At 40.6% G+C, this 16,465-nt stretch overlaps 1 protein-coding gene across 9 annotated transcripts in view; it reads left to right on the top strand.

The window, feature by feature from the left end:
* LOC136856556 (uncharacterized) overlaps positions 1-16,465 on the top strand; it is a 430,695-nt gene that overhangs the window by 191,610 nt on the left and 222,620 nt on the right. The gene's annotated exons all lie outside the window — the stretch shown is intronic.

Raw genomic sequence — 16,465 nt, 5'->3', positions numbered from 1 at the left:
ATGTCAGATTATTTGTCTTTTTCCTATAAATACTAAATTTTGCAATTAAACGGTTCCCTTTTGATATAAATGTCCTAAAAAGGTAAACATCCATCTTTCCCTAACTTGAGTGTAAATTTAATAGAAGGGACTTGAGTCCCTAGCTGTGTAAGCAGCCATTTGTCTGAGGGCAACCATCACCTTCTCTCAGCAGTAGGAGGAACCGTCCTTTCTAGAAATCCCCAAAAAGTTTGTTGAGATTTGGCTTCGCCTTTTCTGGCACCAATTGGACACTAGGCCTAAGATGAGTGCCTTAGCCAATCACGTCCAGAATAGAAAGAATCGTGGGTTCTGATGGAATTAGAGGAACTGAGGAGAATGCCCAGAGGCATCACTTTGCGAGGCTAATTGTGTTCCATCGAGAGGAAGGGGAAGACATATATCTCCTTGCCATTTCTGCTGGTTTCCCCCTCGGCCTCTAACTCACATTTACTGTAGATTTTAGTTCATTTTCACTTGGGCCCTTGTGTAAGTTTCGCTAGAATATAGTTACTGTGTTAATTTAAACCAGAGAGTTTGATTTATGCATGACCCACAGTAAGATTAGAATCCACATGGCCCAGTCAGGGTCATAATTTTGGTGTCAGGTGTGTAGGTATCATTTACAATGTGCTAATTTATTAATTACTAGCCAACTGTGGGTCATTGTGTTTGTGCAAACCCGATAAGTAACAATGGAGTGATATTAATCTGAGAAACAATGGTGTATAATATGAGGAGCAAGGCTGAGAGTGATGAAGAAGGTGAGAGAAACAGTAGGGCGGTGGAAGTTAGTCCAGTGAAAAGTGGGGAAAATAATGAAATAGGTGAACAGTATGAAAGAACGTTACGGAAAGAATTCATGGAGTGGAGATGGCAGAGGGGTGGAAACCAGACAAATGCGAGTGAAATGAACATTAGTATACTGTCGGGAATTCTGAACAGCAATAGTGCAATTAATGGGTCTACGTTGGTGGAGAACTGTAGTAGTGGGAATGGAATGTTTGGTTCTGCTCCATTGTAATGCCTGCCAGTGTGGTGAAGAAACTTACTGTTCCATTATGGCCCATCCCTGTCTTCGATAACTCGAGGCCAAAGGAGGACTTCCTGTCAATTGAAGCCTTCTTTAAGAGTGTCGAAAGCACTGCGTGTGGTTGGACCGATGCACAGAGAATTGTGTAGAACACCGCGAAGATGACTGGGGCTGCAGCCAAGTTGCTAAAAGAGACAAATTGGGAATTGCTCAAACAGGGCCTTATTCGATGCTTCTCCCTGAAAGAGGCTGAAAGAAGGGAAGTGTGGGCCAGCTATAATTTGGGATTACGAGTGGGGGAGAGTATCGCCAAGTATGTCATCCGAGTTTCAAGGGACTATGACAGCTTGGTCCAGGAAGCAGAACAGACAGTGGAGGACAGAGAGAAATTCTGCAGATGGATGTTGGTGAGGGCTCTCCCTACCTCTGTAGCTGTGATCCTGATTGGCCCTGGGCAGCCTTTGGAGACTATGATTCTCTCAGCGCAGTGGGCGCTGGACAGGGAGAGATGACCGCTTCCCACCCAGTGATGCAGAGGAACGCTCCCCCAGCCCCACCCAACTCCTAAGGTGTTGGCTCCCGCGCCAAGCGACTGAGAGGGGAGAAGGAAGGGGGGTGCATGGATGCGGCAGGTGGGGAGGGGTGAGTGCTGGCAGTGTGGGGGAAAGGCCCATCTGTGCTCTCAGTGCCCCTATATGGACAAAGGTACTGTTACAGGTGTAATGCCATTGACCATCTAGTCAGTGAGTGTCCAAAAAATGGTGTCACGTCAAATGGCGCGCCCCCTCCCTCAAGGGGAAGGGGAAGGCGACAGGGAAGGGGAGGAAGAAGTGTACCAGCGAGCAACAACCCCCTAGCACTCCAAGGGCCAGTGGTGGTTGTGACCACAGGAGAGGCAGCAAACCCAGTAAGAGCAGTACCACTCCCAGCCAGCCAATAGGTTGGGGTCTTCCCCACCAGTGAGAGCTCCCTCTGCCCAAGAGGTGTGTGTAACAGTCGGGGAACAGAGAAAATGTCCTCGCTTATTTCTCTTGTGAGAGTGGAGATTCAGTTCCTGTTCATGAGGTGGCAATTGGAACGGGAACATACCATGCTTTATTGGACAGTGGAGCACGTGTATCTTTGACTGAGGAACGCCTAGTGATGGGCGCCATTGTGGCGTCAAAGGGATGTCTGTTGTTAGATTCTGCGGGTGGTCATCAGATAATGATCTAGCGAATGGTCAGTCAATAGATGTCCCTGGGTGGACGAGTCGTGACTTATAAATTCCTTGTTGTATCGACAACTCACATGGATGGCATTCCCATCATTCTGGGAATTGGCTTCGTGCGAGAGCTATGGTGGCTTTCTGTGGGGTGGATGGCGGGGAGAGTGGAAGTGTCGATGCCAGTGGGAACTGGGCTGTACCAACAACTTCCTGTCTTGGGAGAGCGGCAACATTGTGTCAAAGTAGCCTGGGCATCTAAGGGGGATACAAGAATGGTACCCACTAGCCCTGAGGTAGAAGAGGTAATCCCTTCCTACCATCTTTACTCCCTACCCGTCATCCCAGCACGAAAGCTAGAAGAAAGTAAACTCGTACATATTAATCTCAACAACAACTGGGCAGACTTCGTGCTGCCAGGGGTTGCTACTATTGTCAATGGAAATGCGAGTGTACCTCTTGTAAATGTAAGTAGTCATATGTTAGAATTAAGTCGTGGGTCTCTGTGATTTAGAAGTATGCACACTTGTAACAGCTGATGACGCAGTTTCTGCATTGACTACACAGAGTCAAGGTCATGGGGAACCACGGCTTAGAAGGCTACTGCAAACAGCTGTCAAAGCAATGCCTTTGAATTACTGCAGTTATGTAGGAGACATGGTAAAAGAATACCAAGATGTGGTAGCAATTGGAGATGAGCCCCCAGGAAAGATTAATAAGTTACCTTTTAAAAGAGAGGTGGGAGATCATCTCCCCTATTCGAACTAAACCTTATAGAACTCCTGCATGTCACGAATGAGTAATTGGGGAAACAATAAATCAATTGCAAAACCAGGGTATTATTCAAGAAAGCAAGTCTCCTTGGGCTTCTCCAGTTATTTTAGTTGAGAAGAAAGATGGCTTTCTCAGGTTGTGTGTCGATTATAGGCGACTGAATGCCATTATGAAAGATAATGCCTATCCATTGCCCTCGATCGAAGTGCTTTTGCTTAAAGTAAGAGAGAGAGAGTAAGTTTTTCACTTGCTGGATCTCAAGTTGAGCTATCATCAAATTCTCTTAGATGATGAGAGAAAATGCCTTTTATAATGAAAAATTGGCTATTTGCATATAATTTCCTTCCCTTTGGATTAAAGAATGCTCCGGCTCATTTTTTAAGATTCATGATGTCTATTTTAGCTTCCATAATAGGCCATGGGTTTTTCGTATAACTAGACGATATCATTGTAATAGGTGCCACCGTGGAAGAGCACACTGCACACTTGTAAGAAGTTTTAGAAACATTAAGGCACCATGGAATGAAAATTGATTTAGAAAAGCTCAACTTCTTCCAGGCTGAGGCAGAATTTTTGAGGTATATAATAAATTCTGAAGGCCTTAAACCATGTGCTGATAAAGTTTCAGCTGTTAAAGAATTTCCACAGCCTAAGAAAGCTAGAGATGATGCAAGGTTCCTCAGATTCGCGGGATATTACCAGAAATTCATTAGGAACTTTGGGCAGATAGTGAGACCGTTAGATGCGTTAAGGAAGCAGCCTGATTTCCAGTGGGGTGAGAAGGAACAAGATGCTTTTCAGAAATTGAAAGATGCCCTCGTGAGCGATGAACTCTTGGCTTATCCGAGGTTTGATCGGCCATTCATAGTGACCACAGATGCAAGTGATATCGCAATTGGAGGAGTTATCTCTCAGATTGACGATGAAGGTAATGAGAGACCAGTTTGTTTTGCATTTCAAGCACTAAAAGGGGCAGAGAGAAATTATAGTACCTTTGATCGAGAGTCTTTGGCAGTCCTATGATTGCTGGAGAGGCATAAAGTAAAGATTTTCACAGATCATCAACTGTTAACGTACCTGTTTAAGGAGCGATGTGGTGGGACCACTGCCTTCTGAACAAGGACAAGCTCAATATATTTGTGTGTTCTTGGATGCATTCACACGCTTCACGCACGTGTGTGCGATGAAGAATAAGATGGCAGGTGGAGTGGCTAGGGCGTTATGTTCTGTTGTGAATCGGTTTGGGTGTCTTAGGATGTTGGTCAGTGACAATGGATGAGAATTCATAAAGGAGGTGATAAATGAACTGACGGCTATCGTGCAAATACGACATGTCACCATAGCGGCTTATCTGCCATCAGCTAATGGGTTAGTTGAATCCCATAATGTGATGTGATCAATATCTTAAGATACCTAGTGTGGGATCACCTGACCTCATGGCTGTCCCTGCTGCAGACGGCTGAGTAGGCGATTAACACCGCTTATAACAGTTCAGTTAGGGACACACCCAATTTCCTGATGTTTGGGAAGGATATCAGACTGCTGTACTCAGTGGTCTTGCACCCTCAATAGGTACCACTCTACACCATAGCACAGTACCGGGTTTGGTTTTGTGGCATGACCTGATGAGTGTTCCAAACTACGCAATGACTGCTAATGAGGGCCAAAGAAAAGTATCAGCTGCAATATGATAAATGCTTCCGCACACATGATTCCCCAATCCAGGTAGGGGATCGAATCTATCCGAAGAGAAAACAACTGCCGGAACACAAGCTTGAACAGGCCTATACGGGACCGTATCGTGTGAAAGAGATCAAACACCTCTGCAGTTATTTAACATATCCGCACTGGGGCTGCGACTGAGCAACACCTGTCACACCTACGTATAGTGCTCGAAGACAGCCTAGTGTTCTATGCCAACAAACCAGTATCCCCACACCCAGGACTGAATTGGCATTTGGGAGAAGAGCCAGTGGAACATGTAAGTGCACAGGTGGGTTCCATGCCGAGAGCACAAGAGTGTGCTCACGAGCCCATGTCATAAGTGAATGGGTTGCAAAGTGAACAGAGAAGGTTAGTGGTAAAAAATTGTAAGTGTCCCCACCATGTCCTTGCTTAGGGATCAGAATCATCCCAGTTTTTATGTTTTTATTTTTTATCCATTATTTCTTTGTCAATCAAATTGCAATGTTGTGCGATGAATTTATGTTTTATATTCTTTTTTATTATTTTGAGTGTCAATGTCATTTCCTGTGTATCATATTCCTGGGGTTTAGTTTCTTGCCATTGTGATTGTGTTGATTCTCTGCGACATTTTATTATGGTTCTATGCTTTTATTTTTGTTGTTATCCCTTATTTTGTGTTAAATTATATACCAATTGGGATGCCACCTTTTCTTCATAATTTATGATGTCCACTAATGCTTTTAAAAATTTTATGTTAAATTCTCACAGGTGCTGAAATTTTTGTGCATGATTTTTGATTTTCGTTATTATTTTTGTTTGTGGTTGTCTTAAAGGTGAATTGATGCTCAAATTATGCTTTTTGTTTTTTTTTTGTTGTTGAAAAAATTCCACCACTTTTACATAATGCCGTTTGTCTAAATTTCTAAATTATTGTTTTTTGTGTCTAATTCTTTGAAAGAAACTGCGTGCAATTGTGGGACGCAATGTGATTGATTAAAAATTTAATGCCATGTTGTCATGATTTTCTTTTTTTGTTGTGTTCACCATTTTTGGGTTGGATGTAATGTAGGACTTGTTCTTTAAAACTGTTTCCAGGGAAGAGTGAGTGTTGATTGTTTTGAAATTTTGTGTTTGTTGTAAGACGTGTTCAATTCACTTGTTAACTTTTGGCTTGTGCACGTGTTGTAAGACGTGTTCAATTCACTTGTTAACTTTTAGCTTGTGCACGTGTCAGCTGGCCCACTTAGACATAGTTCGTTTTAATTAGTTAAATCAGTAACAGCGAGGGAAGAGGCTCATGGTGTGATAGTGCAGGGACTGCAGCTTTGCAGGGACGCAAAGGACTTGGGGAGGGAGTGCTCAGTCATTCTAGAGGGCTTGTAAGAATCTTCCTGAGTCCTCTCAACAGTAGGAGGAACCGTCCTCCCCCCAGAAACCCCCCAAAAGTTAATTGAGATTTGGTGTTGCCTTTTCTGGCACCAATTGGACGCTACGCCTAAGATGAGTGCCTTAGCCACTGACATCCGAGAGAGAAAGAATCGTGGGTTCTTTCTTTAAGATACTTCTCAGCAAGGAGTTTTCCTGAGTATTGTTTCTTATAATCATTTTACACAATGGTATTCTATAATTCTTATGCTTCCTTCTAATCACTAATTGCTCTCTAGGTGCATTAATTGTGATTCCTTGTCTAGCCATAGTTGGATAACCAATTAATAGGTGTGTAAATGCGAAATGTACTCCCTTTGCTACCAGAAACTTTTCTTTAAGTGAGATTCTTCCTAATTTAAAAGGTAAATCAATTTGCCCTATTAGTTTGATTCTGTTTCCCCTGGACATCTGTGTTCAAGCTTGAATGAGAGAAATATGCCTGATACACCTTTTCAGACATTATATTCTTAGGAATCCCTGTGTCATAGAATACAACAATAGGCTTTTCTACCCCAACATGGTCAAAGAATACCGATCTATAACTATATTTATTTCCTTTATTAACTTTGCTAATACACTTAGTTTGGCTTAGTGTTGACGAGCTGGTCTTTTCTTCTACTAATTAGGAATGTCCATGATACCAGCGGTGTAAAAATTTTCCATCGAGTCGTCTGGTAGTTCTTGATCTGGTTGGTATACTAGGCTTGAAGCTTGGTCATTATTCTGAGCTCCATTATGATTTTGAGCTCTGCTTCTTCCAAGGTGTGGAGACTGACTGTGGTTTCTACATCTATCTTGTGACTGCAATCTATGTCTAGGTCTATTCTTACAATCTAGCAATCACTTGCATAGTGCCCTCTTTTTTGACAGTTGTGACATGTAACTGCTGAAAATCGTCCTTGAGGTGTGTTACCTATTGTGACTTCTAGCTGGTGTCCTACATTTCCTATTCTGATAAGTCTGATGACTATGTTCCCCTCTCTCTTGTCCTAACAGTGGCTAAAGGTCTGCATAAATTATTCCCTTTAGGGTTTCTACCTAAAATTTTCCTCACTTCATTTTCAATTTCATCTGCATCATCCTCTGGCTCCCATTTGTGGTTCATCTTTGCAATAACTTGTGCTGGTAAAGTTCCCACCTGTAACAATAGCCTTTACATTTTTTTACAATTTTCAACCAATATTACCTCCTCACCTCCTGTTCTTATCCATGGAATGTTTGAAAATATACGACCCCGTTCACTTATATGGGTATATAGCTGTGGACTCCTTCCAGGGAGGTTTCTTTTGTCAGTTCTCCAACCACGAACTATCTTCGCAAGGCTAATAACAGGGTCTGTTTCGCCTACTGTGGAGCATATTCTCCTTGGATATTGCTGTAGTTCTTCCCAATTCTTAATTCTTCTATAGGCACTGAAATGAACGTAACACCTTATATCTCCTGTTGACAAATCTAGATAGGCTTTGGCTTCATTTAATTTGTTTGTGTCTGTTCCAGTTATGTTATTCAAATGGGTTTCAACTTGCTCGATCCATGTTTCTCGATTGCAAGCATCATGCTCTCCTTTCCTTCCCCAGGATTTGATAATATGGCTACTTGCATGTAATTTATGAGTAACTGTGGAGGCTGTGTTATGAAGCTGAAGGTGTCGGTGTAGCCATTGTCAATTTGTTTGTTTGGCCTCTTGTACTATACGAGTGGGACATCTTGCCTTCTTATTTCTCGCCGATCTCTTTCTGTGCGTCTGCTCATTAATGGCAAATAATTTCTTAAACAGTAAATATAACTGAGTTGTGATTGAGTCATGACAGTAATATCTCTAAAAAATAAAGTCAAACTAGGTTTTAAAAATAATCACACGCAAAAAATCTAAATACTTCTACCTCAATCCAAGTAAAGTCAACAATCACCAAAAATTCTCTCTAGACAATTGAGAATGTTTTAAAATAAAGTAAAACAAAATGTAATACGAGTTAGTAAATACAAATGTTGAATAATTTTTAGTAAATGATTAGTACTAATTAGTAAAAAAAAAAAGGAAAAATCGTTGCTAAAAATGTATGTCTATTTAATCTCCAGTGCAAGCCTTTGTGTCTTAAAATGTTGTCAAACAGGAGTATTCACATCATATTAGCTTTAGTAAAAAAAAAAATCTTTTGTGTGTGTATAAGTAAGGATATTCAAGGACTTCTGACTTAATTTTGTCGCTTTCGAATCTGGGCGTCGTCTATGGGCTCACGATCTTCTTGGCTGCATTTTTCTTGTTTGGATATCTGGGACGGCGGGGTAACGTGTAACTTCTTTTTCTATCTCCTTTCTCCTCGCACTGGTTTATTTTCGCTTCTTCGAAGAGTAAAACACGTCTTCTTTCTTCTGTGTTTGATGCACTAATATTTTTCTTCCTCACGAAAATCGATGATCATGGAGCTTCCTTGTGACTAAAGTGTCTTTTGTTTCTTAAACTGTCTATTTTTGGAGTGGAGGTTTGCGTGTGGAGCGACTAAATCTTCGAAGGAACACTTATAACTGGTTACATTTTGTAAACTGTCTTTAAAAAGGAAACACTTCACTAAATCTTGATATTGTCTTATTAGCCTTCAAGCTTCCCTTGGTCTTGAAGCCAACAGTTAGTCTGTAGATTTAGGGATAGCACACACTTATTACCTCTTCTTGTGGTCGGCTGTGGAGTTCGAATATCCCATGAGCTGCCACCAAAATTTTATTATAGGGATTTATTCTCGGAAAAGCTATATCTGTTTTACTGTGGGGTTTCACATAAGTAATAGCAAGTTGCTTGATGTATGTTATTCTTTGCACTCACCTCTCGTGCGTAGATGTCAGCTATCTTAGAGATAAGTGTCTTTAAAATCTTGATTGTAGAAATAAAATATATGTCCCCCTTATACATTTATTTAGTGTCTTAAAATTCTATAAACTTTCCACCTTTTATTGGGTAGTAGTAACCGAGTCTATTCTACAAGTCAGTAAACTTGGACTTATAATTCTTGCTTAGTCTTTGGGCACTCAGAAATTTATATTTAAGTTCACAAATCACTTTGGGCCTTTACTGTCACTCTCAACACATCTCAACACCCTCTGCTCTTCGTTCCTTACTTCCAGCTGACTTCTGGTTCAAAAATCCCTATATATATAAAAGGCTTATGAATCATGCCACGCTACTTCAGGAAGGCTCACATGGTGTTTTTATTTCGATTAACTTCTGACCTCAATTAACTGATGCACTAAAGGTGCTGATCACACTTTTTATGTACGAGATACAAAACATTTTTCTTATAGGTGCCGGTCAGTCAGCTCAAGCGTCTGGGATTCGTTATCGCCTTGTTTTGTTTTCTCTCTGTCTCGGTTTATTGGTATTCTCTGTTATGCTCTTTTGCGTTTACTAGTTCCATTATGTATATATATATATATAATATATATATATATATATATATATATATATATATATATATATATATATATATATATATATATATATATATATATATATATATATATATATAATGTATATTAAATAACCCTATCCCCAGGTCAGGTCATCTTTTATTGCTGTATCTGTTTTAAGAATAGGATCAATCATCTTACTTTCCTGGGTCAGCAAATTCCTTCTCCTTTGTCGAATCTTCTCTACACTGAAGTACAAAACTAGGCTTTATTTGCAAATTTAACGAAAGTGATTCAGCAAAAGCTACAGTCAGGAAATGGAGTGAATTCCACCCTCTACAAATGGAAAATATTACTAGAGGAAATTCTGATTCACAAACATTCAGATGAATAATTCTAAACCAGCTAATACTAGTGACTAACACCCTGGTCACCAGACAAAGTAATAAGGTCATAATTACTCTAGACCACAATAAATATCATTTGGTATGTAAAGAATAACACCACATCCAAAACATTCGTCCTCTCAAGAAGAACCCAAAATTCCAGTTGAAAGAAACATATCATATATGTTAAAACCTGAAATGGTGTTAATTAAAATTCATATTCAAAACAGAAAAATGTGCAATGGAGATCACAACAGGAAAATACATAAGGGAGACACAGCGGTCTTTCCACGAAATATCTGGAAAAGATATAAGTGTTCATGAGTTATGGTACTCACTTGCTATGGCGACAGATAACAGATTTTCCAGTGGCATCCTTCAACACTGCACCACTAACCAAACAGACCCAGTCTCAAAATGAAGTCCCCCAGCAAGAGTCTATCCCCTTGTTAATATACCATGAGGGAGTACCACACACATATGCACTCACTTAATCCACTTCTTCCGGAAACGTGACGACCCCAGTTCAATGTTCGATCATGCTGTCTCCATGGACTTAAATCGTGATCAAATAGCTCTCTGTATCCAACTGTCCAAACCTCCAATGTCGACACAAATGCACCTGCAGCGGAAGTACTACTGACAGGCCAGCACATAGTTCATCCACTGTTGCCCAAGACTTAATAGGAAATCGGACCACCTACCACTGGGCGTCCCTGCCCAGATATGATAACTGTCCAATCGAAAGTTCAGTAAGGGTCAGCTCCACAATCACATCGAAACATATGCACTAGATACAAAAATTAAATGTCTCGTATGCACGATTGTTATTCCAATAACAGTTCATTATAGAACGCATCACTTCCCATCTTGCATTCTTGATGGTCTAAATATTCTGGATGGCTTGCAACTGTACAAGCCTATGCTTCTCTTCACATCTTGAATTCCTGGCAATCCAACCCTGCTGATCAGCTTGTGACTGCTCAAGCCCATGTTGAATGCGGCACCCACGAATCCTTTGCGCCAAACAGATGTCTCCCAGCAACGACGGCGATTTGTAGACATCCTGCCCGACATCTCTCCAAAGAATCCTGGATCCTCTCACGAAGGCGAAGGCTTAGAAACCTGCAGGCATAACATAGACAGCCCCCATATCTAACTTGTATCAGTTGAGGCTCATAGGAGTCATTCATCAGGCGCTGCTGCATGGAAGTGGTGTATAATGTAAGCTGGTCATGTCGACAGTCAACCCAAAAAGGTACCTAGTCTACTCACTATGCCATACTATTACTAAAATATTAAACCCACTAGGGAAAAGGTCGTACGATACAACTGTGAAACGATTCCAAGTTGTTAACTGGAATTTCCACAATCAACCCCCTATCAGGTACACTAACTTTAAGATACTGTCCACACAAATTCTTCCTAGTAACAATTTCCTGAGAACCATACCAATATACTAAATTCATTAAAGACAATTCTAAACAACCGAGAGGTAGAATATCTTGTAAAGTCATCAAAGTTTTACCCGGGTTAGCAAATAATGTCGATACCTGCTCAATTCTCAGCAAAATAGCCATTGGCATACTGGGAATTGCACCTATGATCATAACAACTACAATTGCCAATGGTGCAGCCCTCTTAATTCTAAAGATAACTGAAACATCTAAACAACTAAATTTGGAAGTCATATTAAAGTCTTCCTAATCCTATCCTAAACCCTAACTGATTTACCCAAACCCGTAAGAGATCAGACAGATTCCGTCCGATATACAAATTACTCAAAACAAAAACAAAAACAAAAAAATCCTAAGCAACAGAACTTTATTCTGTAACTCTATGCTCAAAGATATTGCATCAGATGACAACTACACATCATAATATTCTTACATAATAACACACGGGCCTAACCTCACTACGAAATTACCCTATGTCACAACTCCCAAAGTCATGTGAATACGAGACTTCAGCATAGAAAACAAAAAAAAAATCTGTAAGATACCCGGTCTCGAAGCGGGGAAAGAAACAAAAAAAAAAAAAAATTCATATATCTATAAAACCCACTGGTATTTTGCACTTAATTTCAACTAAGTATTGCAACACACAAGAGCAAAAACTGAAATCGGACAATTAAAGATTTGTATAACTCTTTGGACCAACGTCCTCCCCAGTAAAACTATAACTATAACACCCATTTAAAACCCATTAAAAAAAACAAAGAGAGAAGAAAAGGAAGGAAAAAAAATGATCATAACTGCATTACAACACAGGAATTAACCCATAAGATCCCCATTAACCTGTCTTCTTAATTTTAGATATATGTGTCAACCGAGACACACCCGTGTTCTCGTCTAGAACAACAAATCTATTCCCTCTTCTTTACTTCTACAACACGAAAAGGACCTTCAAATTTAGGACCTAGCTTATAGTTCAAGTGATTGCTGACATTTATTTCACAAATACCCAGTCTCCCACAGCAACTTTAACTCTATCCGGCTTTTGCTGACTCCTGTCTACCATGTCCCGCATTTTCATTTCAAGATTTTTAGCAAGACGCGCATGAATCTCTTTAGCTGTGGAGACAAGCGCTTTGATTGTTTCATCACCCGATAGAATAGGCAATAAATCGAACGCACCCCCTGTTGGGTAACCAAACAGCACCTCATTTGGAGACATTCCAATGGTAACACTAACCATTGCATTAATGCTATATTGCACCTGTGGGATATATCGATCCCAATTCATATCATTTCCCCCAACGGTCATGCGAAGAGCTTCAATGACCTTCCTATTTGCCCGTTCACACAGGCCATTAGCTTCTGGTCTATAGGGAATAATAATGACTACCGAGTGCCCATTACATCCGCAAAACACTCTAATGTCTTTTTCACAAATTCTCTCCCATTATCTGTAATCAGCACCTCAGGAACCCCATAACGACAAATATACCCGTTAAAGAATGCAACTGCCACCTCTTCTGCTGTTTTATGCTTCAATGGAAAAATCTCTACAAACCTAGTTAATCCGTCAACAACCACCAACAGGTGCCTATGGCCATAACTAGATTCACAGAAATTACTCAGAAGGTCCTTATGGACTTGTAATGAGGGTCTGCTAGGAATCGGGAATGAACCCAATTTACAAGAAACGACCCTGATGGCTTACACGCATTACAGACTGAACAGCTTCTCACAAAGTCTTCCACTGATGTGAGCATATTCTTCCAAAAGAATTGGCCCGTATATTCTGATATGTTTTCTCAATACCCAAATGCGGACTGCCAGACCTACAGGGAACGATATCCAGCACCGTAGGTACTAAACTCCTAGGAACAACTATTTGCGTCGTATCACCCTTATCCTCACTATTTCTCAGTTTGTATCTAATTTTCCTAACTAACAAGCCCTGCAAAAGACAGCTTATAACCCTTCCTAATTGATTCCCCTCTAAGAAACGCTTTTGCATCTCCAGAATCTTATCTTCATCTTGCTTAACTTCTACTAAACTAATATCCCAGTCTATGCAGTCTCCAGATACATAACATACCTGAGTACCATCTGCATCAGAAAAACTTCTACTAAGGACATCTGCTACAACATTATGTCTACCCTCTATATACCTAAGATTGGCATCAAAATCCCTGATTGTCAGATACCAGTGAACTCTTTTTTTGGGAAAAGATCCGGCTTATTAAAAAGATCCAACAGTGGCTTATGATCCGTCAGAACCTCTACCTGATTGCCCATCAGCAACATTTTAAAATGTATTAAGCTAGACACTACGGCAAAGGCCTCTTTGTCTACTACTGACCATAACCGTTCATTACTACCCCATGTCTTAAACTTCCTACTGTAAAATGCAATCGGATGGAGTCTTCCATTGAAGATGGTATAAGGCATGCCCTTATACCATCATAACTAGCATCCGTTACCAACGTGAAAGGATGGTCCATATCAGGAAACTTCAACACTGAGGGATTCACTAAGGCATCCTTAACCTTTTGAAAAGCTACTTGCTGTCCATCCCCCTATACAAACTGCACATCATCCCTCAGGACATCTGTCAAGGGAGATGCCAGTATATAAAAACTCTTCACAAACCTACGGTAAAATCCTGCCATGCATAAGAATGACTGAATGTGTTTCTTATTCTTGGGACTAGCAAAATCTACAATTGCCCTAACTTTATCATCATTCACTCTAACACCCTCTTTAGAAATAACATGACCTAAATATACTATCTGCCTCTTCAAAAAATTACACCTAGCTAACTTTATCTTCACACCCGCTAAAAACCTCCCAAGAACCTCTAAAGGTTCTCCTACTGAATCAGTGGCAACTAAAATATCGTCCATATATAAATAAATGGACTTCCCGAAGAAGTCATGCAACACAGTATTCATTAGCCTAGTAAATGTCATTGGACTGGCTGATAGACCAAACAGCATCCGAGTAAACTCATAATGCCCCTTCGGCAACGAGAAAGCCGTATACTCCCCGACTCTCCTCACTAACCGGTACTTGCAAATACCCTTGCATCAGATTAGTTGAGGAATAAATATTCTTGCCCCCAATCTCAACAAATAAATCTGGCAAACACGCCACAGGGTAGCGATCAGGAATGGTTTTCTCGTTCAACTTCCTAAAGTCCACACAAACTTGGACTGAACCATCCTTCTTAGGCACTGCCAACAACGGGAAATTAAAAGGCGAGGAACTGGGCCTAACAATGCCTTCTTCCTCCCACTTATTAACCTCTTGCTCTACCTGTTCTCTAATCTTAAAAGGAATCCTATATGAAGGAACAAAAATAAGCTTAGTTTTTTCCTCCAACTGAACCTTGTGTTCTAACACATTTATTAACCCTAACTTATCTCCTTTGAGTGTGACTATGTCCGCAAACTCGGCCAGAACATCTACACCCCCAGCATATTCTTTATAATCAGCATTGGCTAAATGATCCCTAAAAACCTGCCTCCTAGCCTGTAAATTTGCTTCTGAAAAACTACAAAAATCCCCGACAATAGCCACTGAATTGTCTTCATCGACCCAGTCAACAAAGTCGATTGCATAGATACCCTTCTGTTAATTGCAAACTGAATCATTACAGTGTAGCAATTCCACCCAAGTATCCCCTGAACTCGATACCTTGTTTATAGAAGCCGTACACACTACCCCCTTCAGCTTTTCGCTACACTCATCCACACACACCTGTCTGGATTTATGCACTCCTTTCACTCGAACTTTCACCATAGCAACCATACCAGGACCAAGAACCACATCATCCGACAAAACCCCCTTATAACACTTTTTATCCCCGACACATGTTCAGCATCCACCCGCAGATTCTCATGTACACCCGATCCATCCTCATCCACTACACATCCGTCCCTCATAAGGCACAAACACACCAGGTACTCCCACAGTTATACCACATCCCCCTGTATGAACCGAGATTTTCCGTCTCCGACATGCTGGAGGACCCAGTAACAACGTGTTCCCCAAAGCAGCCCCTTGCATAACCAAAAATGGTTCTGTAAAAGTTCTACCCCCAAGAGACAAATGTACATCTATGTATCCCAAAACTCGTAACCTATTTGCTTGAGCATCACATACTGTCTCTTTAGCAGGGCTCAAAGATCAGTCGGAAAACATCGATCTGAACCACTCATAATTCATCAGATTAATAGAGATGCCTGTATCTATAAACACTCTTACATTTATCCCATGCACAGACCCATTTACTATTGGCTTTGACCCTGAGGGTTCCCCCAGAAGTCCTATATCCCAAGAAACACCCATCCATTTTTTCCTTTACAACTGATCAGTCTTTAGACAATGCCCGCCGATCACAAGACCCCATCGAAAATTTCGCGTGGGGAACTTTCTTATTTGAGCTAACAAAATTCTGAAATGCAGGCCTACCATTATACTGTCTCCGAGATGGACAGGAATGCCAAGGATTATCATAACTCTTGCAACTGCCACAATATTTAACACAGCAAAATCTCTAAATGTGTCCCTGTATATTACAATTAAAACAACGAACCCGTGGGGTCTGAGCACTCAAGCCAACCATCGACCTTTGGCTATTCCAAACTTCAGCAAAACCCTTTAAACCGTGAACTGAATCTCTGCGCTCTACACAACCACATGCAGACCTAAGGAATCTCTGATCACTATTTCCTCTCCTCATTTTTGCAGCTTTCTTCTTCGTAAATAAATCCATTAACTTATTCTTGGCTGCTCACAAATGCAAAAATTCCCAAGACCTGCGAAAGGACACCCCTTTACAGATAAAACACAAGAAAAAACAATTTCCCCTGAAAGAATTCCCATGCAGTAAGAAACCCACAATGTTAATTCCCTTTACTCTACAATTAATCCCCAAAACTCAAAATAAAGTACTAATCAAACCCATAATTAAATCCACAGTTAATCCCACAATTAAATCCAAAATTAACTAAACCCACAATTAAATTCAAAATTAAATAAACCCAAAATTAAATTCAAAATCAATTAAACCCACAATTAA

Source organism: Macrobrachium rosenbergii, chromosome 36 (genome assembly GCF_040412425.1).
Source record: "Macrobrachium rosenbergii isolate ZJJX-2024 chromosome 36, ASM4041242v1, whole genome shotgun sequence".
Lineage (NCBI taxonomy): Eukaryota > Metazoa > Arthropoda > Malacostraca > Decapoda > Palaemonidae > Macrobrachium > Macrobrachium rosenbergii.
The sequence above is the reverse complement of the archived record's forward strand: the minus strand, read 5'-3'. Positions and strand labels throughout refer to the sequence as shown.